We start from the raw sequence: 25,196 nt of genomic DNA, 5'->3' as shown, positions 1-25,196 counted from the left end.
GGCAGCGTTTCGAGAAGAGAGGTGATCAATAACGTCAGTGCAACTGAGGTAAAAGACAAACAAAAAAAAGTGTTTTAAATCGTGTTTTGAATTCAGTAATGGAGAAGTCATTGGTGGCCTTAACAAGGGTGGTTTCAGGACAGTGGGGTGTGGAGGTGGGAATAAATAGGACCCTTTACAATCAGGAATAAGACAAAGGTGCCCACTCGTATCATATAATTCCCTATTGTACTGGAGGTCATAATCAGTGAAACTATACGAGAAGAATGAATAGAAGGTACGTGAATATTAAAGGAAGAAACAAATCGGTCATTATTTATAGATGACGTGGTCGTCTACATGGGAAATTGAACCTAATTTTCTAATCACTGGAATGAAGACAATTTAGCAAGGGAGCTCGATATAAGATCGATATATAAAAGTCCATTGCATTTTTTCTATGCAGCTCAAATAGAAATAATAATTTTTAAAGTTAACATCTATAACAACAATAGCAGCAACAACAACCCAAAACAGAAGTTATCTAAGCATGTGTAAGGTCATTATGGGGGAAAAAAAAAAATTTACTAAAAGATAATAAAATCGAAATGAGTGGATAGCTATACCATATTAATGATGAAAAACTCACTATCAGAAAAATGTCAGTTTTTCCTAAGAGTTACTTGCTCCACCTTAGAAGGAGAATCAAAAATAAAATAAAATGGACTCAGAGGCAGGTATATGTGTAGATCTGGTGATTGACAATACATATTCCTTAAAACTCCATGTGATAACAAACATCTTCATTTTTACAGTCTGTTTAGAATCTTCTTCCACCTTATGTACCTGACAAACTTCTACCCATCTGTCAACCCCCCGGGCAGCCCTCATCACCCCCGCTTTTCCCAGCCTACACAAACAGAATCGTTCATTCTGTCTTGTGAGCTGCTCCTGAGTATTACGCTTCCTTCAATCACAGATGAGGACGCAGCCATTCTAACGACATGTTCACGTGTCTCCCCGAAGCTAGACTTTCAACAGCAGAGTTCACTTCCCAGAAATGACCTGGAAAGGAAGGTCAGCCGTGGAGTTTTCCAAAGGGCTGAGCAAGTCCTCAATAACTCTCTCTCGAATGATAGAGTCTTTAGGGTTCACAGATCATTTAGCCTCTGCCTGTTCTTCCCCCACCATCCTAACCTGGCTCCTGGGAAACTCGAAAAAGCCTGAGAATCCGCCGGTCCGATGGCCTGCTCCAAAGCCAAGGGCTTCAGCGCTTCCTTAACACCAAACAGACCTGTGGCCAGTGACCATCTTCTTTCTCAGAGGCCCTCTGGCCTTCGCAAAGATTCCTTCCTGAAAGACACATTGTTCACAGATTGTTAACTGCAAAAGGAGAGCTTGGGGCTGGCAGGGAACTTAGAGCCGAAATCCCAGGAACTGTCGTTGACTCAGCATCAATCAGAAATGCGGGAGAGAAATCTCGGAGATGGCAGCAGTAAGCAATGGGGGAATGTGATTTATCTGACAAACAGAAACATTCAACTTCCAGCTAAGTTTCCGCAAGCCCATGAATTTTATCAAGGCAGGGGCGCCTGAATGCTCTCCGCGGATTTTTCTACAGCATAAATTCTGTATTTACGTAATGACATTAACTTCCACATTTCGGGGCAGTTTATAAACTTGTGGAGGACAGGAGCGTGATTTACAAAATTACACACATTTATATACTTTGCACGTAATAGGATCCGCCAAGGACGAATTGATGAGTGAATGAGTGAAGTGGAAGATACGCTTAAGATTAAAAACCTTACGTTTAAGTCAAGGGCCATCTCCGATAGCATTTTCTGGTAGCTCTTTCTTAAATGTGTATTGAAAATCTAAATGGTCACTGGGCATTTTGCTTTAAAATGATACTAAAGAGAACGTCTCCGTGCTGGCTTTCGAGGTCTGGGACACAGTTGGCTGAGCGAAACTGCTCTCCGGAGGGACAATAAGGTCTGTGTTGATAAAGCAAATATTCCTTGAGCGTCCATCCACCTGTGCCAGGTTCTTGTGCAAGCCATTGGAAGCGAGCCAGAGAGGTGTCCTCAGGAACCCACGATCTGATTGTGAAAACGAACTGCGTCAAGATAAAGCCACCGAGGGACAGAAGAGGACACTGGAAACGCTGAGTGACGCTTGAGCTTGTCACTCCCAGTCTCGACTTTCCAGACGGCCCCTGTATTTGGAAATATTGAAAAAGTGTCTAACTGGAGGGAAAAGAATGGAATGGATAGAGAGGACATGGTTCTGTTTCCCCTTGTTGGTGTTTTTCGCTAAATTTTTATCAACTGCGTGGACGTGGCGAAACTAGCAAGCAGAGATTCTTGAGATGAAAAGTGACATGCGTCCCACTGAGTTGGCCGTCCCTAGGGATAACCACTGCTGACTCTTCTAGCTGTTCATTCTGGCCATAGAATCTGCTTCTACCGCTGTTTCTCAGTTTATAAATTCGCAGTGGTGTCCACTGACTGTATTCTGCTGTCCTGGGGAGGATTCACGTCCCCGACTCCATCTTTGCCTATCTATGCTCCGATATAGTTGGCACGGTTAGCGGGAGGCAAGACCTCTCGGAGCTCGGATGTGCCTCTGCCTCTGCATCTTAGTCCCCCACGGCTGCAGGATGGGGGCGGGGCCTCCTGATGAATCAACCAGTCAAAAGTTGCTCAGCCACGCAGCAGGAGGAGGAAAGAACTGGAAACCGGCCTGGGAAGCCTCAGAAGGGAGTGATATGACGGTGCTTCACACAGCAGACTACGAATTTACCTTCCTTCGTCCTCACCAGTAGAGAAAGCAGGGTTATTGGAAGATGTGGAGCCGGGCTCCGTTGGCACCTGGCATCCCTTTTGCCTTTATAGCTCTCCAACCTCTCTGTGGGTCGGGGTTCATGTCTTCAGTGGAGGTCAGAGGTCAGGCAGCGGAGTGTGAGTGCAGAAGGCCCAGGTTTGAAATCTGGGGGCTGTTCTCGAGGGGGTGCCTGGTCACTTGTAACCTCCAGCAAGCTCCTTTCTCTCTATCTCTAAGCCTATGTTCTTACTGGAAAACAGGGACCTGAACCCCAGGGTTGTGGGCCCCCAAGGTATGAAGGTGTGCGAAGCGCCGAAGACAGAGCCAGACTGTGGCATGTCAGCACGTGCTGGCTTCTGTTTAAGAGGCGCTACCCGGAGCTCAGACACCGTTTGGTACAAATATAAGCCCAATTATGGAGCTCTGGGGGTTTTCGTGGATTCGAAGCCATCTGCTTCCTTCCTATTTGCTGAAGGTTTGATTCTGCTGAACTCTGTTGAGTAAGGGCTTCTTCGAGTGATTATCACGTTTGAAAGATTTTTGTTTAATGAAATGTAAACTGAACTGGGATTGAGCTGTTAATGTTTCCTTTTTTTTCTTTTTTCTTTTTTACAATTGCTGTAAGGATTTTATAAGCAGTTTTATATTTAGAATAATATTCCCTCTCTACATCTCTAAGAGCAGCCCGCTATCTGATTTCAAACCTTCCGTTCATCTAAGTCTTGGGTGGGGGGAAGGAGTGGGGGAGAGAGAGAATATGAATATGATCGAGTGTTTGCCAAACTCCTGTGAGTAGGTGAAATTCCATTCATATCAGGCCGAGTCCAAGCAAATTCTTCGGTTCTGCAGAAGAAAAGGGAGACACACAATGGCCATTTGTGCTGCTTTTCTGAGTAAAGAAAGAAGTTAGTTTTTAGAAGTTAGTTTTAGAAGTTAGTTAGTTTTAGAAGTTAGCACTTAGAAGTTACTCTGGTGTTCGAGAGTGTGTTATGGTTGTTCATGCCGCAGTCCCCGAGGCAGGAACACTTAAGTTATAAACGACTGTTACGTAAGCATGGCCGTCACAGCATCAAGCTGCAGCCCCATGGCTCCAGACACTCCTCGGCTACTGTTCTCATTCCATGGGCCGGTCACTTATCCATTCAACAAACATTCATTAAGAGTACCCGATCCAAGTCCAGAGGCGATGTGCGGCCGTGTCTGAGAATGTGAGTCCTGGTGCCATATGGTTGGGGTTTCAATTCTGGCTGAGCAGCTGTGAGACCTTAGGTAAGTGACTCTTCAAAGACCAACTGGAGACAATTCCACAGATAGTGCATTTCTCCCGATATTTGAACTTTATACCTTAGAGACACTGGGAATCTTGAAAATAATTGTGATTTCCCTCTTCCTGTTGATTACAAAAACCCTCAGAGCTAACGATGCGTGTGGCTTCTCGCTGGCAAATGGGACTGCATGGCAAGCGATCGGTACCAAATTTGTGCGTGGCTGTCCTCTACTTCCTTTTCTCCTTGCCGTGCTGAATTTTCTCACAGTTCTTTCCCTTCGGGCCTTCCTCTGACCCGTTGCCTCATGTTGCTGCAGTGAATCTTTCCAGGTCTAGCAGGACAGCAGGGGTTAAGAGAGCCAACTCGGCTCCGCAGTTCCTGGGTCAGCTTGGCAAAGTGTTTCCTCGTCTGAAAAAAAGCTGGCGTGAGGATCAAAGGGTTCTCAGCAAATAAACAGAGGGCTTAGATTAGTACCTGGCGTATCGTAAGTGTTCACTAATTCTGCTCTAATAATGTCATGATAGGTCAATGGCGCTTGTGTTCTAGAACATTCTTTTTTAAAATGTAAGGTGGTGCTGGGGCATCTGAGAAAGGAACGGAGGGCTGAAATCCAGACTCAACTCCACTCTTCGAAACTAGGAGACAGCTGCACCCCCTCCCAGAAAGGGGTGCCTTTTAAAAATAGGCCCCCGCCCACTTCCCTGTCCTACGTCTTTATGAATTGAATATTCATGAAAGATAAGAGCTGACAAAACCGAGCAGGATCTTCCATTTGGAAGAAGCTTGATCTGGCGTTAAAAGAAGTGTAATCAAAAGAAGTTCAATCTGGTGTCACCTTGTATCCTTCAAAATGTGTGTCTCCCGGATACTGGATCCCAACCTGATCAACAGTGATCTACTATTCTTCCTTTATCAACCTGAATTTGAGCCCAACCACAACCGATTTAGTTTACTCAACTGGCTGGTCCTCCCAGATCCGTGTGTGATGTGTGTGTGTGAGTGTGTGTGTGTGTGTGCGTGCGGAGTGCAGAGGTTTGAAAAGAGATGCGAGCGTGTGTGTATGTGTGCGTGAGTGTGTGTGAGATGTGAGTGTGTGTAAAATAAAAGAGCAAGCTCAGGCAGGAGGAGTGTGCGTGTGAGCGTGTATGTGTGTGAGTGTGTGTGGAGGAGGCAAGAGGTAAAAGGGAGCAAGAGTGTGCAGATGATGGAGCAAAGTGTGAGTGCCGAGTGTGAGGTGTGAGGAGAGATATGTGTGCGTGAGTGCGTGGAGGAGGTGTGCGTGATGAGAGATGCGCGGAGATGCGTGAGCGTGTGCCAGATGCAGTGCGGAGGTGAGCGTGCGCGTGCGCAGAGATGCGCGCGCTGAGGTGCGGAGAGTGCATGGAGGTGTGTAAGGTGGGAGGTGTGTGGAGTGAGTGTGAGAGTGTGTGTGTGGTGTGTGTGTGTGTGTGTGAGGAGGAGAGAGTACATGCTGGAAAAGAAGGAGCACAGACATCACCAAGCGTTCGCCCTGAGGACCCCCGAGCTCTGAACCACCCTGACCCATCTCAGCTGCCTCCAACCTGCAGGTGTATCTGACAGGGTGCCAAGGTCATGGCCAGTCTCCAGGGGCATGGGCTGATTGAGTCACTATTCCCGCTGCTCCCAGAGCCCAGCTTGCTGTCCCTAGAGCTGCCCAGATAGGTCGTCCCAGTTCGTCCAGTCTTGGTGTCCCTCAAGGAATGAGGGGTGATATCTCCAGTGGGGACGCCCCGCGGGACAGCTCTTGATGGCCCAGTTCTAGTCCACACACGTAGCCTTGTCTCCCGCCCTCCAAGATGCCCTATATTAGTCCTATTTCCCTCGCACCCCTTCTTTGGTGAAGTGTTTCCTAGTGTGCAACCCCTGTCCTCCCAAATTCCCTGTCCTATGATCTGGCCTCAGCCAAGCCTACGGAGTTTATCACACAAACCTTCATTATTTTGAAAGTCCAGAAAAAGAGGCTGCAATGCCAACATCTTTTCTCCTAGGGCCCTTGCGAATCCCTGGATACGAACAGATACACGAGGCTCCACTCTCGGCTGTAGCCAAAACCCCAACGCCAAAAGATACATCGGAGAAGGGGTGACGTTTCAGCCTCCTGCCTCTAGCATCTTAGCAGCAGGCCGCTACCCAGCCAAAGGCCCGTTATGTCCCACGTCCCTTAACCCAACTGCAATCATGTTTCTGCATCCATAAGTTCTCTCTTCGAGATTTTGCTCAGTTCTCGGGTTGGGCTGCCTTCCGGTCCCACGCTCAGCTCTCTCATCCACCTGGTATGCCTGGGAATCTGTTGGACCCATGCAGCAGGGGACAGGGACAAAAGACTGGACCCAGAAATCTCAGCAGGAAATTAAGGGTACCGGCCTGTCCCACTCAGGAAGTGAAAAACAGACTCAGAGAGTTATCGGATTTAGTGAATAAAAATGCAAGCTGCCCAGTTAAACTTGAATTTCAGACAAATGACAAATACTTTCGAGTATGAGTATGGCACGTGCAACGTTTGGGCACCCCGTGATTTCTCTGGTGACCTTGCCCCAAGGCCCTTCAAGCCACTCACTGTCAAGCCCACTTAACACTCACGGAAGCCACAGAACCACAGAAGTGCCAGGCCTGTTCGGGATTCATTTCACAGCCTGGGTGTATAAGACGCGGTCACGGGTCACACGCAACCTCTACGTTGGCTGTGTGGAGGCGAACCACCCAGCCGGGGAGGTGGACCAGAGTAAACAGCCCCGGGCTGCCACAGAAAAGGAGGGATTCCAGAAGGAGATTAGAGGGGAGGATGTAGGCTCCGGGCTTTCAGGAGGAGGAAGGGCCCTGCCCAGTGTGCTTGCCTCCTGGCTTCCGGCCGCCCCTTCCCCCTCCCCCCAGCCCCATGTTTTCCTTGGAGAGACCCACTGGACAGCTCTGCTGCGTGACATGTGCCCTCCCTGAAGACAGAGGAAGACTTTCTCCCCAGGCAAGCGTTTTACAGAGTGCTTTCATTGCTCCAAACTCTGAATGTGTCTGTTCCCTCAGTGACAGGAACAGGAGGTACGAGCTGGAGGGGAGGCGGCCATCCGAGGGCTTTGGCTGTGGCCGCCCTGATGGCAGATCATCGGTCTCAGCACAGAGTGACATGAGCAGACACCCTGAGTCCTAGACGGGGCCCTGCAGAGATTTCCAGTGCTTCCAGGCCTGAATGGTCTAGGGAGGAATGACAATAAAAATTCCTTACACTCGAAAGCTTGTGAGGTGTCTGTATAGACAATGCTCTTCATTAGGCCCTTGCAGCTGCGTGGGAGGCAGGGAGGCCTGAGAAGGGAGGGGAGGTGTGACTTCCCCAGGACTCAAACCCAGGGGTCACGGCCCCAGTCCAGGGGTCTTTCCGAAGTGGTCAGATGCCTGGTTGCTCCCTCCAGGTGGCTTGGACAGTCACGGACAAACCCCGAGCAGGGCGACCAGCTGTCCGGTATGTTCAGAAACCAGGGGTTTCCCAGGATGTGGGACTTTCAGTGCTAAAACCAAGACGGTCCTGGTCCTACTGGGATGACTGGTCGCCTGACTTGTGAGCCAGCAGCGGCTCCTTGTGACGGGGTCCCTTAAGCAAGGCCTTAGCCCAGGTCGAGCAGGATGATGGGGTCCCTGAAGCAAGGCCTTAGCCCGGGTAGAGCAGGAGTTAGAAAGAAGGTAGCAGAAGAGTTAGGCAGGGAGGAGGGGTTCGGGGCTGTCCGGTCCCATTTCTCAGTCTTCGCCCAGCCCATCCTGGAGCCCCCACTTTCCCATGCGTTCCCTTCCATCGCTCATTCACTTAGCTCTCAGGTACCCTTCGGATCTCCCGGAAGGACCCTGGACACTACCTCCTCCTGGAGCACCCCGACCTCCGAAGAGCATGTTCGGTGCTCCGTGTCCTGCCAACGTCTGATGACTTCATCACAGACTTCTGGGTTGAATTTGCTTATTTCCTGGCCTATCCCTTCCCTAGAAAGCAACTCCGTGAGGGTTGGGGCTATACCTTCGTGCACTGAGCAGTTCAGCAGATGGCGATGGACTGACTGCCCACTGTGTCAGGTACTCGGAGATACAGTGTATCCTCGGGATACAATGACAGAAAAAACAAGCCCGGTCCCTGCCCTCATGGGGCTTGTGGTCTGTTGGATGAGACAGATGTGAACCGAGTAACCACACAGGTGAGAGCAACATTATAACTATGTCGGTAACCGTTTGCTTCGATTACCACGTGATGGGGACGGCGCAGGCTCACACCAGCAGCAGGAAAGTTTACAATAAGGGACCCGGGGAGGCCGGGGTGTCAGAGGCGTGTCTGAGAAAGTGAGGATGGCATGGAGATTCCAAGGCCAGAAGGGGTTAACTGGGGACGGGGCAAGACCGCCATGCGAGGCAGGCGAAGGAGCAGACAGACAGCCCTTTACAGCAAAGCCTCTCGACGGGGGTGAGTTTGCCCTCCAGGGGACATTTGGCCATGTCCCGAAATATTTTTTAGATCACAGCTCAGGGGGAGGGTTGCACCTGGCATTTAGTCAGAGATGCTGCTAAACGCGCTACAATGCACAGGACAATCCTCCACAGTGAGGAATGAAGCGGCTCAAAAGGTCAGTGGCGTCCCTGTTGATAGAGCAGAGAGCAAAGGGGACTGAGGTGTGAGTGGAGGCTGGAAACCCAAAGGTCTTGTGGCTATGGACGTAAGTTTTTAACTCCTTTGGGTAAACGCCAAGGAGTGTGATTGCGGGGGCAGGGGGGGATGATAAGAGGATGTTTAGTTTTGTAAAAAACCAACAAACTGTCTTCCCCAGTGGCTGTACATGTTGTATTCCCACCAGCACGAATGAGAGTTCCTGTTGCTCCACATCCTCACCAACCTTCGATGTCATCGGTGTCCAGATTCGGGGCCTTCTAGTTGGTGTGTGGTGGTGTACCGCTGCTGTTTTAATTTGCATTTTCCCGATGACATATAATGTGGAGCATCTTTTCATGTGCTTATTTGCCATTTTTGTGTATCTACTTTTGTATATCTTCTCAGGTTTCGGCCCATTTTTAAATCAGGTTGCATTTTGCAAGTTCTTTGTATATTTTAGATAACAGCCTTTTATAAGATGTGTCTTTTGCAAATATTTTCTCCCAATCTGTGGCTTGTTCTCTAATTCCTTTATATTGTCTTTTGCAGAGTAAATGTCTTCAATAAATTTCAGCTTATCGCTTATTTCTTTCATAGATTGTGCCTTTGGCGTTGTGTTTAAGAAGGCATCGGCATACCCGAGGTCATCTAGGTTTTCTCTTATGTAATCTTGTAGGAGTTTTATAGTTTTGCATTTTATATTTAGGCCTATGATCCATTTCGAGTTAATTTTTGTGCAGGGTGTAAGCTCTGTGTTTGCTTGCCTTTTTTTTTTTGTCTATGAATGTTCTAGCACCATTTCTTGAAGAGAATGTCTTTGATCTATTGTATCGCCTTTGTTCCTTTGTCCTCATTTACGTTTTAACAGATCACCTGGCTGCCACAGGTGGAAGGAGAGGAGCCGGTTAGGAGGACCATGCATCAGTCCAGTGGCAAGTTCTTTAACACACTGGAAATACGTACTGGAGCTTCAGAAAGAGGGACCGTGTGCGATGATGTGGCCCTTGGCTCTAGGTCTCCTGGGCGGAGTCAATCACACCGAGAGGCAAAGGACAAAGTGGCAGAGTGGAAAGTGTGAAATAATGACAGTCAGATGAGAAAGGACACCCAGAAAAGAAGCCAACTGCTTCCAGCCCCAGGGCCTACCCTTCTCTAACCCATACAGCAGCTGACAGCTGTGAGTCCTTACTGAGCAATGTGGCCCCCGCTCTAGGCTGACCTTAGCTCAGATGCAGGAGTCGAGATGTGGGACAGTGGGGGAAGCATGAGAGGGGACACAAATCAGCCCGAGCAGGCTCAGCGGAAGCATATGCTGTGGTGGGCCAGGTGCCAGCCTGACGAGGTCGAAGCTGCAGGAGAGTGGACTGCGAGGCACAGAGACGGAAGGATCTTGGATTTGATCGACGAGGCTCAGCAAGAAGACAAGCGGCCTTACAGGAGGTGGCAATATGGCCGAATGAGCTTCCTGACCCCGAACAGAACAACGGGGGCCCCCCAGAATCTGTTAAAGAATCAGAAATGAAGCACGTGACAGAAAAAGTCGAAAATCACATATCACTAATGCGTGGGATATAAACCTAAAAGCAACAAGTGAACAGGACAAACATACAGAGACTCATGGACATGGACAATAGACCAGTGGTTACCAGAGGGTTGGGGGGAGCGGGGAGGTAGATGGGGTAAAGGGGGTTAAATATGTGGTGACAGAAAGAGACCTAACTATGGGAGGTGAACACACAGTGTAAATATATATATATATATGTGCCTTACTGTTAAAGTGTACAGCAGAGACCGGATTACTGGATTTCGATAACCAACGTCACCATAAAAATACATTAATGAATTTAAAAAAGAGAGAAATGAAGTGTGTGGACTTAGCTTTATGGTGCCTTCGAAAGAATGTTCCTCTCGCTGGAAGCTGACACCTGGCTCCTTTCACGTGGATTTAAAGAATAATACAAAGACACAAGCTATTCTTCAGTTTCCCAATTCAAATCGTTCAGTGATAAATCGACAGTTGGTGTACCCGCCCGGTTCCTGTCGGCAAAGTGCTGTGAGAGAATATGCAGCAGCAGGAGAAACTGCTTAGATTTCTCAGGAATGCAGAGTATTTGGCCCTTTGAGCCTAAAACTCTTCAGTCACTAGCCTGTGTTTGAACACGATAGGTTAAACATTTGCCTTCAACTCTGATTTTGCTTTGCTGTCAGAGTTTAACTTTTCCCAACTACTTAGAAGTGTCCTGTTCTACCAGGGGGTGGAAGATGTGAGGGGGAAAGGCAGAGAAGGAAGCCAGACGTGAGGAGAATTATTAACTTCTCCCATACCCCCGCCCGGAGACGCGTTCTGGGTGGCTGCTGGGAAGCCTGGCCATGGATCTACAGAGAGCTCGTTCACTGATTACTGAGATTCCTAAGATGCCTCAAGATATGTTCAAACTTTGGATAAGTTTACAGATTAAACAGTTATCTAGTAGTTAAAAAAAAAAAAAGTCCACCGATATTTCACAAGGTCTCCTCAGACAGGACAGGTCCCAGGCGGAGCAAGAATTCTGGTCTTCAAAAGCTTGGAGTTAGAGGCTCCTTCGTCCCTAATTCTCCACGTCACTTTCATCTTCAGAGAGACAAATGTGCTACGAGCACGCCTTTTTTACTTATCTAGTTGTAAACTGTTCCTTCAGCCAAAGGAGTTCTTTTGAGCTCCTGGTAGAACTTCTTATTCACTGTGTTCATTAGGGAACAAGTTGGTCAGAATATCTTTAAGTAATGTTCTTCCCTTCGAGCTTCTAGACGAAAACAAACCTCCCAGTTCTCTTGAGTTCCTCTCTCTCCCTTACCTCCCACTCCCAGATGGCTGCCGAGTGCTGTGGGTCCTGCCCTCGCCCATCGCTTACATCCGCCCCTCCCCTCCTCTCCTGCTGCTGCCTCTCGGTTTTCTGTCTCCGTCCTCCTCCTCGACCTCGCACACCCTGAGGGACTGCTTCGGGTGTTCCCGGGCTTCTTGTTCTTAGTTCATTCTGCTCTCTCTTGACCTGCAAGGCTCTTTCCCCTAAACACTCCCTATGCTGCGAGACCTAAGCCCAGTGCCACCTCCTTCCTGGGGCTGTCCCTGATCCTATGCAGCCAGATATACCCTCCCCTTCCTCTGCACTCACTTAGTGCTATTTTTCTCTTTCTGATGTGGAACTGATTGTCATTTTAGTAGATGCCATCTTCGATTGTGCCTATTCCGAGACCAACATCTGCGTCTTCGCTGCAGTTGTCACACGTAAGATGCACATCAGGATGACTGGCATGTAGCAGGTGAGAGCCTCCCCTTTTCCATTACGCATTTTGTAAGATGAACCACTGAAATCTCCGCAGTACTGCGAAGATTTTCTTGAGAAACCCAGGGATTACAACTGGGTTCCTCTGCTCGCTTTTGGGACGATGACGTGCGGTAGCGGAACACATCGGACCTGGTCTGCTATCTACTACCACGGTGATTTTAGAAAATTTGCTTACTTCTTCCTTTTTTCATCATTAGGGTAGATTTCTTACCCACTATTTTAGAACTATAAAAACTGATCTGTGTATCAGGGAGACCCCCAAAATAGAAAGACTCAAACAAGATAGAGGTTTATTGTCTTTTCACATAATGACCCATAGTTGGGCAGGTGGTGGAGGACAGGTAGGAGACTGTTCTCTGAGGCCAGCAAGGGACACAGGTTATTTTTGCCTCACTGCTCTAATGTTGCCCAGATGAACTAAAGCTTGCTCACTAGTCCCACAACCATATCTATTTTCAGTTTTCAGGAAGGTGGAGGAGACAGGAAATAGCTCCCTAGGTGAGGGCTTTACCTCAAAGTTGCACATATCACTTTTATGCAAATCTGATTGACTAGAACTTAGTCACATGACCATACCTAGCTGCAAGGGAGTCTTGGAAATGTTTACCAACCATAAGTATGTGATTTTTTTTCACTATCCTACTCAGGAATACCTGGGAAGCCACATATACTGCTAAAATTCAGGGTAGAGATTGTTCTCTTACTAAAAAAAGGTGGCTAAGAATAAATGTGGGAGGACAAGTACCAGTCTTCGCAAAGTTGTTGCACAGATTAAATGCGAAGATTCGACAGCCACCCAATATTCTGAGCAGCAAACTTAATATTCATTCCCTCCTAATTTGCTTCGGTAACCCGCCCTTGCCTAGCAGTCTTCCGCAGAGCAAGCTCTCACTGTATTTTGGATGACTGAATGCTTAAACCAGTGCACTCATGTTGAAGTCCCATCATTTCTAACTGGATAAAACCATTTGTAATTTGCTTCTTTATTGTTGGTGTATGGAAGATTGCTGCTAGAGTATTTTCCTGTCTGAGTGGATAAAGAGCTCTCTGTCCACATCATCAATTTGCCAAACAAATGGAATTACGCTGAGTACCCCTAAGTCTCAAGAAATCCCAGATGAGGACGGCTAATGTTTTTGAGGATTAGTGGTTTAGTGTGTGATTGCGAAACTACATTTTATGCGGATCCCGGCCATTTCTCCAGGGAGCAGATAGCACAGAAGCGATCCACTCCAGCCCCTCACATTCTTTGGTCTGAGCACTCATGCTTGGACTGTCTCCAGAGGGATCTGGATGGGGAAATAGACCGGCATGACAGCAGAGGTCTGAGCTCCTGCAAGTCCCAAGGGAAGCCGAGCAGGCCTACGGAGCACCCCGGCTGAAAGTGATGGCAGCCTGTGATTCCCGGGTAAAGCACTTGGAGAAAGTCTGCACCAGATGGCAAGTGGCCGACCTACCTGGCAGGAAGAGCTGGGGTTCTCTCCCTACGCTGAGCTACCAACAGCCTCGACATCAGCGGCTGCTTGTTGGAGCCTGTTGCCTTAGTGGCATCTCAGACTCCTTTGCAGGAAAGTTCTTCAGCAGTGACTCAGCGAAGGACTTAAAATGTCCAGGAATTGTCATTAAAGACAACCCCCGGAGCTCTGGAAAACTGAGTAAACTGACCTACAAAGAAAAGCAACTTGGAGATGTCCAGGGGGAACAAACACTGCTTCACCAGACACGTGGTCGAGAGGAGGCGCCGGAAGCCGGCAAACCCTCCCTGGAGAAAACCCCGGGGAACCCCGCTCAGTCCCCTGGGCGACTGGATTGGGGGTGAACACGACTGCGGCCAGCCAGCCAACACCACGGCCCTAATGGTTTCGGCTCCCAGCGCCTCTCGGTGACTTCCTGTGTCGATCTTCCTCTGCTTTATCTTCTCGCGGGGGACCGACCCCCGATCCCCCATGGCCGAGTCCTTCTCAGTTGTCGCATTAACCTCTTCTCTTGGAACCTCAGAATTTGTATACTAAAATATTTCCCGAAATTCTATTCTGTATAACTGTCTATGTGCGTACAGGAATTTCCCTAAACATTTGCTTACTCCGATAACGACTTGAGGTGCTTCCCATGTGCCCAGGCATGATTCCAGATACACAGACCCAGCAGTGAACAAAACACACTATGGACCTACCCTGATGGGCAAAGAAAGAGCACGAAGCGTGCGGTTGTGTCGGTACATGTGCCGTGTACACATACACAGGCCGCAATGGCACGTAGCGAGTATCCAATAATTAGGTGCCCGATGAAAATAAGGAGAGCTAAGATGTACTGAGTACTTACTACGCACCAGGTGCTCTTTTAATTCTTAAGAACCATATAGGATAGGAACTATTATCGTCTCCATTTACGGATGGAAAACCGAGGCCCAGAGAGAGAGAGCACAACCAGAAAGCGGTAACGCGAGATTCGAGCCTCCCCGCTCTCCCCTTTGAAAATGGGCCGCCTTGATGAAAAGGCCGGCTGTGAACTACCCAGAATCGGCCGTGCTTTCTAACGAGAGCAAGTTTCGAGAAGAGTCTGGGGGAAGAGAAACAGAGCTGGGTTCGCAACAGGGCTATTTTGACTGTGTCGGCCTGCGATGTCATTTTCTTCTTCCAGTTTTTCTGGTTTGTTTTTTGTTTTTGTTCCCCCCACCCCAACAGCAGGGCTTCTGAGTGCATTGGGATACCCTAATATAAGAAAACAGCAAACTCAGTCCCAGAAGCCTCCCCAACATAAATCCAAAGCCAAGGTCTTGATGTGATCCCACTAGCTATTGGCCTGAAATCACTAAAAAACCAAGTTCAGAAACTGAGATTTCAGGCTATAGAATGATGCCACCACTTGCATTATGAACTCACTAGGTTTTATACGATATGATCAGAGGAGATTGGGGATCCTGGCGATGGAAGCTGTGATATTTGGGAGGAAACAGAGGAACTGGTGAACCTAAGCCTTTGAGCCCCTCTGAAATATCCCTCACTGCACCCCGACCCCCACCTAAGCCTTCGAGCCCCTCTGAAATATCCCTCACTGCACACCGACCCCCACCAACTAGAGGAAACTAACCCTCCCCCTACTGAGCGCCACTGCTGGTAACGCCATCTCTATGGCAAGCATTTGGACTCAACATGGTCTGGAGGGGTTATGTAGAGTTGATGTAGAGAAGAAAAAATTTATACACAGGGACTGGCTAAGGATACTATTAAGATGAGAGAAATTGTCTATTGACATAGACTTAGAGGATAGGGTGTGTTATTAGTGCCTTCATTGCTAAGTAATCCGTAGTCCGATGACTATCAGATGGGGTGGCAACATAACTAGAGAAGGAACGGACACCACTTGGCTATCCAGACTCAGAGAATATGGCAACATGATATCGCCTTGGATGCTGCAGTAGCTGACGTAACTTCGAATTATAACCCATTGCATTTGTGGTTGGATGTGGGAACGTCAGATCACGTTGGTCAGGAGCATCTTGGACCTATGGGATGAAGTCTACTCGTCTGTGTGTGTGTGTGTGTGTGTGTGTGAGATGTTAAGCAGCTAGGAAGGAGAATGTAATAGGTGCCATGTGGAGCAGCTGCCTGAGTCACAACAGTGTCCCCTTCTACAAGCACAGCCCCTAACACCCAAGGTGGGCCCCCGGAGTCTTTTTTGCATGAACTTCCCACCCGCCAACACCCTCCGCCAGCACCGCCGCCATAGCTAGAGGTGGTGGTGTGCCGAAGGCCGGACGAGGGGAGAGATACGTGCCGCGTGTAGGCAATAGGGGCGTCTGGAGAGTTTAAAAGTAATAATAAAACAAACTAGAAGTCAGTCTGCTTTTTATTATCACCATGTGCTGGCAATTCTAAATCATGTCAGTGATAAAATAATGTCTCTTTCCTGAAAAACTCTTGTGTTGGTCTAAGTTCTAAACCATTGCTGTATATTACTGATGTGTTTGAATACTATGTAGCAAGCGTCCGATTAGCACAGTTTGTATTTCATGTCTCCTTTATAACTTGCTTTCTGCATGGAAGTTAATTCTGAGAACTCCCAGTTACACAGTCATGCCCCGATACACAGACTCGGCCACACAAAGTTTGTTTCAAGTAAATTCCTAACGGTTTGGGATCATTCGAGCTTGTTTTGTGTGACCGATCCCCAATACAAACTCCTGTATCTAAAAATGTAGATTCAAAATAAGCAATAATAGCATAGGGTTACAAAAATGAAGAAACACAACCTGAATAACTTTAATTCTGTCTTTTCGTGACAGGAGGGATGACGCAACATGCCGGTCTCATACTCACAGAAAAAATCAAAAGGGCAGTGTTAGAATTCCTCGGCCGTCACCACCAAGGACCGGACGCTTGATGTAAAGCAATGAGTCAAATAATGGTAAGGTTTGCTGTTATTCAGCATGAGCTCTGATTTCCGTAACACAAAACCTTCAGGAGATTTAACTAAAAATGATTAAGATATTTGATGAGTTTTCTATTTTAGTAGTAATTTTTCAAGTTTGTCAAATTTGAAAGCTACTGTAATTAATACCTAAGACACAAAGATGTGAATGGTATTACAATTCCCTGAATTTATTGTGAAATGAAATTTTTATGAATCCCCGCTAAATTTATCCTTACGTTTAAAACTTTTCCTATTTATTTATGTTACTTTCTATGAAAGAAAAACATTTTAATTAAAATTAAAAAGTGCTGTTTGTTCAATTATGAGCAAAGCAGATGGACATATGGTACTGCCTACTTTGCATGAATATGGAAAGATTAATTCTGATAAAATTATTTACAAGATTGCAAAAGATACAACTTGAAAACAAAAACTGATATGTTATTATTCATCACTGGAGACAGAACACTATATCATTATAAACTGATTTTTCTTTTCTCCAAAAAGAAATTTATGTAACAAAGAGTATTATGTCATTACTATTTTCTTTCATTGTTTTATTTTGTATCTTTTTTATTTATTAACTATGTATACACAGTTTAATAAACTTTTTGTCATCGTGCTTCTTTTCTGGCATTATTATGATGATGATGATTAGCTGTATCTCATGATTATGACTGAAAATAGCTTTGTTTGGTGGGGGAGGGGGTGTTAAAATATGATCCCCTCCAGGTGTCTGATATGTGCAGTACGTCCCTAGCTGGTTGATTCAGGGCACAAAGGTGGTCCATTAATCAAACTGAGGCCAATCAGTCCTCCTGGGGATGTGAGGTGTGGCCCTAAGGGAAATGGAGGCTAGAGACATCTAAGCTGAGTTCGGGTTATAAACGGTGCCATAGAGTCCAAAGCCATGAAGCACTTTGGAGCCCCCAAGCTGCCCTGCTCCTGCCCCTTCCACAGCCCCACTGGGTCATGTGAGGGAGCCCAAGATCATCACGCCGATAAACTCCCCCGGCACCCCTAGAGGCAGGATGGGGTCCACGCCTGGGAGAATGTTTTCACAAGAGTGGGACCAAAGGCAGAGGGGAGGAAAGATGGGAAAGGCACGGCCAGCCAAACTATCAGAAACATCAGCCCCCGCCCCTGCTCGCTCTGCAAGAAGCTGCAGAGACACCCCTCAGGACGTAACAGGTGGACGAGTGGGAAAGGGGTGAAGGAAGGGGTGAGGTGACGTGCGGCGCCCAAGGAGGAGGCTGTGCACGTCCTGGGAGAGTGTCACACCGCCCTTCTCCCTCGGGAAGTCACCAGCCCAGACTCTCACACGTGGGTTGTACACACCCTGCTGGAAAGGTGACAGCAACATCGGCCCCTAGGGTGGCCCCTGGCACTTGTAAAGCACCTGCAGCCTCCAGATTTACGCATTCGCAGTGAGATACGAACAGCCACTGAAATGTGTCCCTGGTGTGCTCTCCGCCCCCGCAGCGAGGCAAGAGTGTCCCGGCTCTCATGTGACCCGCCCCCATTGGCCCAGCGATGGGCCCTGGCTCCAGCCGAACCAATGAACTTCTTCCCCGGGAACGTTTAACCGGAGAGCAAGAAAGTCAAGGTCAGATTCCCTCCCATGGGGATAGCTATTGCCAGTCACGTTTCCAGGAGGCCTGACCGCAGCTGCGATGACATCAGACAGAGAGTAACAGGCAAGAGAATGACAGAGACTCAGGCGGCCCCTGAGCCTCCTGTTCTGGCCGCATCCATGCCCTCCTGAGTTTAGTCACTTCGTGTGTCATTGGATTCTAGGAGGAATGCTTTTCTCTGTTTGCTAACTGACGTCCTGATATTTGCAATCAGAATGACCAACGCGTGTGAACCTTCTATGCGCTGGGTTCTTTTTTGAAAGCGTGAGTTCCCCCCCAACCCCCACCCCACCGCCCAGTCTATCCACCAGCTGTAACTTGTGGTCTCCACACCTGACAGCTGTATGCTTCACCCTCCGAGACTGTGCGGTCTTGTTTTGCTGCGTTCCTGGCCTTGGGGGCTGGCTAACCAGTGGTGGGCAGGGCACCCCACAGAGACGGGCTGGGGACAGCTGTGGCAGCTGCAGCTCCCGGTTCTAAGTCTCCTCCTCAAAGTGGGGTTCGGTTAATTGGCTCGGCCGATCTGAGAACCCCACAGACCCCCCTGATGCTCCCTGCTGGATTTCTTCTCTCTATCCACCCACCGCCCCCTAGGCCTTACCTCTCATAGAGAGGAGCCTTCCTTCTTTACAGTGGGGGGAGAAGATCAGTCTCCAGGGAGCTGTCTTCTGGGGTCCCGAAGGGAAGAGGAAGGAAACTGACACTCCCCAGCGTGTACGACGTGCAGGCATTCTTATGTAAGGATGTCTCACGCGACCCCAACAATAACCATCTGAGGCACGGACGGTCAGCCGCGTCTGACACGGCAAGGCCACCCTCACATGATTCCTCCGGCTCCTCTGTGTCTGCAAATAGGACACGGCCTGGGCCGTCCTCGCCTTCGCCCCATCCCAACCCACCCCACGTTGGGGGGGTCTTGTTTTCTACACAAGAAGCAGCAGGAAAGAAAGCCGGCTACTGCTGGTTCCTGATTATAAGATGCCAAGAGGAAGGCTCTATTTTCACACCAAACCTGGTTTCCTGGTGGGCACACAAATTGCTGCCTGCAAAATAGCAACTCTGGCAAAAACATCTCCAATCTGCTGAGATGTGCATCCGATTAGGAGCTAGCCTTGCAGTTAAACCAACCGACTGTTTCTAATGAGCTGGAAACAAAACCCCCTTTAAAGCGACCAGCCGTTGGCCCAGAATCATCGGCACAACTGGAATCACGGGCCCTCAAGCAGAGCTTCCTCCTGGCTGTGGTTCGTTTCAACCCCGCGCCTTTCCGGCATCATGTCTTCCTCTCTTCCAGCCCCTGCAGACTGGACCACCACCTCTACGCACAAACGCGCGCATTTATCAACAGTAATAGATGGCATCTATCAAGCCCGGGCCGTAGGTGGGCCCTGTGCTCAGAGGGGGTCCCCTCAAGAAGAGGAGGTGGATGCCACTCAGACTACTTCCTTTGAACCGCCCCTGCTCTCTCTCCACCCCCCAGTTTTTAAGCGTCTATCGACAAATTCGATAGCAATGCCACAAACCCAGGTGCCTCGGGAGACCAGGCAGGGAGTAATGAAAACAGGGGACATTTTATCAGATACGACGGGCTGCCTCCTAGCCTCCGTGCTTGCTGTTCCAGCCACCCGCACACGCTTCCCCCGAGCTCCACGCGGCGTGCTCTTCACCTCCCTCGAGTCTCTCCCGGAGAGCTCTCTTCTCCGTGAGGCACCCCCGCACTTTTTGAATCGCACCCCCAGCGTTCTCCACCCCTTCCCTGCTTTATCTTTCTCCGCGGTATTTGCACTATGTGTACTATGCTTTTTGCTTATTGTCTGTCCCCCGACACCCCCATCTGGTGTCACAAGGGCCGAGATTAGTCTGTTTTGTTCCCCGATGTATCCCCAGTCCATAATATATAGCCTGGCCCATAGATAGTAGGTGCCCAGGAAATATTCATTGTATACCCAAGGCCAGGCACTGTACTAAACAATTGGATGTATTAACTCATTTCATCTTCACAAACAAACCTGAGATGGGTACCATTTGTTGTTGTTGCTCTTATTATTATTATTGTTATTCCCAAGTGGCTGATGAAAAGGTTAGGGTACAGAGAGGTGAAGTTATACAGCTAGTTGGCGGGGGGGTGGGGGGGGATCCAGGACTCAGGAACAGGTAGCGTGGCTTCATATCACACACCCAAACTGCTTCCCTGCTTCCAACACGCTCTGGACAACACCACAGGGTTCATGGGAACTGTGGCAACTAGGAAATGCTTACCCTGCCTGAAAACATTGCAATTTTTTTTATCCTGTTTTGGACCAGAAAAAGAGCCAATTGGCCTTATTTAGCCCTCAGGCCGCCATTTAGATGAGGATCGACCTAAAGTAAAATTGGAGACAAAAATAGGCTTTCATTGGGTGCAGAGGGAAGAGAGATTTCGAGAACTTACCCAACCAAACCTCAGCGCTGAGGAGCCCACAGGTGTGTTTTGCTTGGCCGTTTGCCCTTTGGCCAGAGGGCGTGTGCTGAGGAAGGCTCAGGGGGCACTGTTTGAGCAGGGGCTCTTCCTGGGAATCTGGTCTCGGGGGCCACGCAAATAACAGGTGGGCTGCTGTTTGTTACAGGTTGGTCCCTGGGACAGTAACAGCTTCACAGAGGAGGGACCAAGTCACAGAGCCACAAACACGTGCATCGTCTTGGCACCTGCCATCGCATTAAGGCGCCTCACACCGAGTCTCCCTGAACATCCGCAAATCATCAGTTTCACTGGCCGTTGGTCACAAGATGGCTACGATACCGAGACAGGCCAGCTTGCTTCAGACCCCAACCCTCTTACGCTGGGGCGCCCCCTTCAGGCAGACCAGGGGTTAAATGCCAAAGCCTTCAGACATGCCTTTGAACAATAACACTCAAAAGCTACAGATATCTGTTGGGTACCACAGGTCGCATTAACAGCGTGACCCAGACTGTAAGAAAGATAAAGAGGTTCTATTCCCTTTCGTAACCGGCCCGACGCCTCCATGCAACCAAGAAGCTTTCGGTCCTTCTAACACTCACCCAGTAACTACTGCTCAAGCACCTAGGGGTCCCAGTAACATGCCGTGGGGTGGCACAGGCGGGCATGAGGCGGCTACATCCCCAGAGAGATAAGCAAGGTATCAGGTGTGTCTGAAAGCTGTAAGAGCACAAGGGAGGCAACCACACCCCATCTGGGATACGCTGTTTATTGGGGAGAGAAAGAAGCAGATCAGAGCCAATTTGGACGGGGTGGTATTGGAGGAAGATTCTCCAGTGGGACTGCCAGGCAGGCGGGTTTGGACAGACGGCTCCTCGCAGACAGGAAGGACTATGGAACCACCACGGTGTCCAGACTTGGGGATTGGAGTGTCCAACGGTGCAGGGAGTGCCCAGGAGCCCAAAGGCACCTGAGCAGAGTCCAGGTCACCATTCACTTGAGCTGAAGTAGAAGGAGCCTGGCATTGGGCAAACTCAAATGTCACATCATGGCATCGACGGAACTTGCCGTTGGCACTCTGCATCCCACTGTAAGTGCACGGCACCAGCGTCGCTGTGCCCAGTGGTTAAGATCTTGCTTGGGCCTAAAGCCAGACACACCCGGGTTCAGTTTCCTGCTCTGCCACTTCTTTGCTGTGTGGACCTCATGCAATTTAGTGACTCTTCTGGAGTCTCTGCCTCCTCTCCTTGTCAGCAAAACGGTGTCGTGTCTAACCCAGAGGATTACTAGGATTAAATAAGAACAGGCAGGTATAGAACTTCACAGAGTATTCAGTAGGATTAGCTCTTAAGAAAAGTATGGAAAAGTGCTTTGCAAACTCAAACGGCCAATCCAAATGGGTTATTATGATTTTTGTTAAATGTGATCTCCACGAGAGCTGAGATGTTTGTCCGTTCTCTCCACAGCTGTACCCCAGAGCCTAGCACAGTGCCTGGCATGAAGTAGGCCCTCGGTAATGCCTGTGGCATAGGTGAATGAATGCTGGCCCAGGAGGTAGACGAATGAGAACTCAGGGGGCAGAAGTGAGCCCCTTCCTCACTTGGCCAGGACTAGAAGCTGCTGTTCCATACGGAGCACCCCCTCTCCACTGCAAGCCTGCCAGCTCGTGCGGTGGGGGGGCCGGGCGTAATTCTGGCCATCTCTCCAGAGCTCAGTCTCAACCCCAGACCGAACCTTTCCAGGACCCTCTCTCGTCCAGCGGCAGGCTGGGTATCATGTGCATGTCCCTGCTCCATCGAAGCCAGTGCTGGTCACCACCTGCAGGCGGAGGCTATTTTGAATCTGAGGGTGTCAGAAGCATAAAAGGGCCAGTCTTGGAAGCTGTGGCCAACACATGGGCAGGGAGCAGTGGGTTCTCTCTGCCTACGTCTAAGCTGGAGCTTGAAATAGCTGTGAGGCTAAAGAAAATCTCAGAATAGCTTTTGGCTTCACCACAATTCCAGGCTGGAGCCCAGCACGTAGCCAAGAGGGGCCAAGTGGGCAGCTCGGGCGTGGGAAAGTCTTTTAGAGAGAAAAGTGAAAATCACAATACAAAACTCAGGCTTGTCCTTGTTTGGGGAAGAGAGACAGCATCTTCAGCCACTCCAATGGTACAGCCAATGGATGGCGGCCATTGCGGTGAGGTCACAGAGCCACCAGTGTGGCCATGGCTGGGGACGCTTAGCAGTGGAGAGCCCCGGGGTGGGGGCTTCTGAACATCCGGGAGTGTCTGAGAAGTTTTCCACCCATCAGGATATGACCTGATGCGGAGGGCACAGCGGCCTCAAATCACAGCGCCGTGCGTGCCAGGCACCGGGTCATGAACCTTAAAGACGTTATCTTACTGTGTCCTCACCCCGAGTCTGAGCAAAGGGCGCTGTCACCCCCATCAAACAGGTCGGAGAGCTGAGGCTCACACGCCTCAGGGAAGCCGGTTCAGCTCGTAAGCAGAGGAACTGGGTTTGAGAGGGTGACGATGTGATCCCCAAGTGCGTTTCAGCTGGGGCTGCACAGTGGGTAGGATTCTGACCACTCGAGAGGGGCCGGCGTAGTGAAGAGCACCTGACTGCAGCTCTCAGGTATTAGAGAACTGTCTTCCGGAGCCCTCTGGGGATGCCGGCAACACGGCCAGGCCCCGCGCCAGTGCATTAATGTGGGCAGAGATGGGGCTGGAGGATCTGAAGCTCTCCGGGTGCCTTCTAGTCCAAACCCTGCTCCGGCGCAGGCATCCCCGCTCTAGCATCCTGAGAGGTGGCGGGGTGCAGGCAGACGGGGTCCAGAAGAAGATGGAGGAAGCAGGGAGACCTTCCCCACCCCCTGCAGAGCTCACGCCACCTGCTGCTTCCGCCTTTGGAGTCCCTTCCTTCCCACCCCCCGCCCCCGGGCCATGGTCTGAGATGCTCCTTCAAGGCCAGACATTGTGCCACTTTTGAACAATAACCAGGTCCCCTTAGGAGAGGCTGCAGGAAGCACAGGAGGAAGAGTCACATGAGAGAGCTCAGACTTAACCACGACCCAGGCCCCATTCTTATCCTGTTGCCCTAGACCCTCAACCCGGCCATCACGCTGACATCCGCTGCTGCTGTCTTCTGTGCCCTTACCCCTCTGAGGCAAAACCCGCCTCTCTCCAACTCTGCGGGGAAGTGGACACTAGGGAAGGTGTGGTGAGGAGAACACCACGAGGGAGCCGTGTGGAGCAGAGCCCCCCTCTGCCGTGTCCCCTAGGACGGAACAGCCACCCGCGCATGCACTCCAGGGGAGCCGCGAGCTTTGCACGGATGATCTTTCCATTCACGTTGCTTGTTTCCGTGATCAATTGAAGGACACGCAGAGTCCGAATGGTCCGCGACACCTTGTAACTGAGGACTGAACTGCAAGGACGTCCCGGACACTTGGCGGTCAGTAGGCGCACTTTGACTGGCATAAACAAACGAGTCAAGAAGGGAGGCGGATGCGGCATGGAGGTCATGCACCTCTTCTGTGTGACGGTCGGCGACACCATCACCCGCAGTTATTCCAACAGAGCGACTGCTGCACCGTAGATGGCGAGCCAGGTGCAAAAGGACCTGATCCCAGGCTGTCATTTTATGAGACGGTCGACTTTCAACCGAACCGCCTCTTCCCTTTCATTCCATTAGATCCATTGAACTTTATTTGTTGTGTTCCTTTGATGATATTTAATCTGTACGTTTGCTTTAGTTTTATGAGTGTATGGTTTACAAGTTTATAACGATTTTTAATGTGTGTGCATATCTAAATCGCATTATAAAAAATCATTTAAGTCAACACCGGTAGACTGTGATCTCTCTTTTCCTGTAACTTACATTACGAACGGGATCAAACCGAAGGCTGGGTGAGCCAGCCACGGCACTTAGAGCTGGGAATACGGATGAGGAAGGCTCGGGGTGCGAAGAGGAAGGATGTGGCCCCCTTGGGAGGGGCAGAGGCCGGCGATGCCGCGGGAAGAATTTTGGACCCGGAGCCACATGAAATGGGCTCCAGTTTGTGTGTGGCCACTTCGTAGCTGCAACTTCACTTCTCTGGGTCATGGCTTCCTTGGTATGCAGGCTCCTGCTTCTAAAGTTTGAGCTGCTCAGGGAGCTTCCTGTCATTCAGCAACCCCCACCACCCCCTTTGCTGTTGCCTCGAGCTTGAGGTTCAGGGGCTGCTGAAGGATGAAGAGGAGTTTCAATGGGAAATGGCCTTGGGTCACACAGACCTGCCCAATGTGTCTGGCTGCTGCTGACCCCCAGCGCCCTGCTCTGATTAAACCATCGGTCACTCTCCAGTGAGTCCATTCGCAGGAGTCAGGGGGCAATTCAGCCCCGGTTCACGGCAGGCCCTTCCTGGAAAGAGGCTTAGCTGGCCCGTGTTTACTTGGCTTGTCCTTGTCCATTGTCACGCCTGGCATATATAAATCCATCAGACGAGAGATGCTGGGATTGGAAATAGAACGGACCTCTTTTCAAGGGTGGGAATAAGGCTGTCGCCACCTGGCAAAGGCATGTTTCTGAACCCCCTGGGGGCCTCGTTTCTCCAGGATAAGGTCCCCTCTGCTGGGGAGGTGGGTCCCCCTTCCTTCAGGTTCCGGTTTATTGTCAACATCGATAATAATCAGAATTTTTAAATGGGTCTTTA

General features: G+C 49.6%; 1 long non-coding RNA gene across 2 annotated transcripts in view; it reads left to right on the top strand.

Moving 5' to 3' along the window:
- The window catches only part of LOC120585102 (uncharacterized), a 79,591-nt gene extending 55,290 nt beyond the window's left edge, over positions 1-24,301 (top strand). The window contains exons 4-5 of one of the 2 annotated variants that reach the window (XR_005648225.1): positions 16,321-16,442; positions 21,986-24,301. This is a non-coding gene — a long non-coding RNA (uncharacterized LOC120585102). Of the gene's footprint in view, positions 1-16,320; positions 16,850-21,985 lie in introns of those variants that run through there. The other variant, XR_005648226.1, reaches the window with a different exon arrangement.
- Positions 24,302-25,196: the final 895 nt, after the last annotated feature.

The sequence above is a fragment of the Pteropus medius genome, unplaced genomic scaffold, assembly GCF_902729225.1.
Source record: "Pteropus medius unplaced genomic scaffold, Ma_sr-lr_union100, whole genome shotgun sequence".
Classification (NCBI taxonomy): Eukaryota; Metazoa; Chordata; class Mammalia; order Chiroptera; family Pteropodidae; genus Pteropus; species Pteropus medius.
The sequence above is the reverse complement of the archived record's forward strand: the minus strand, read 5'-3'. Positions and strand labels throughout refer to the sequence as shown.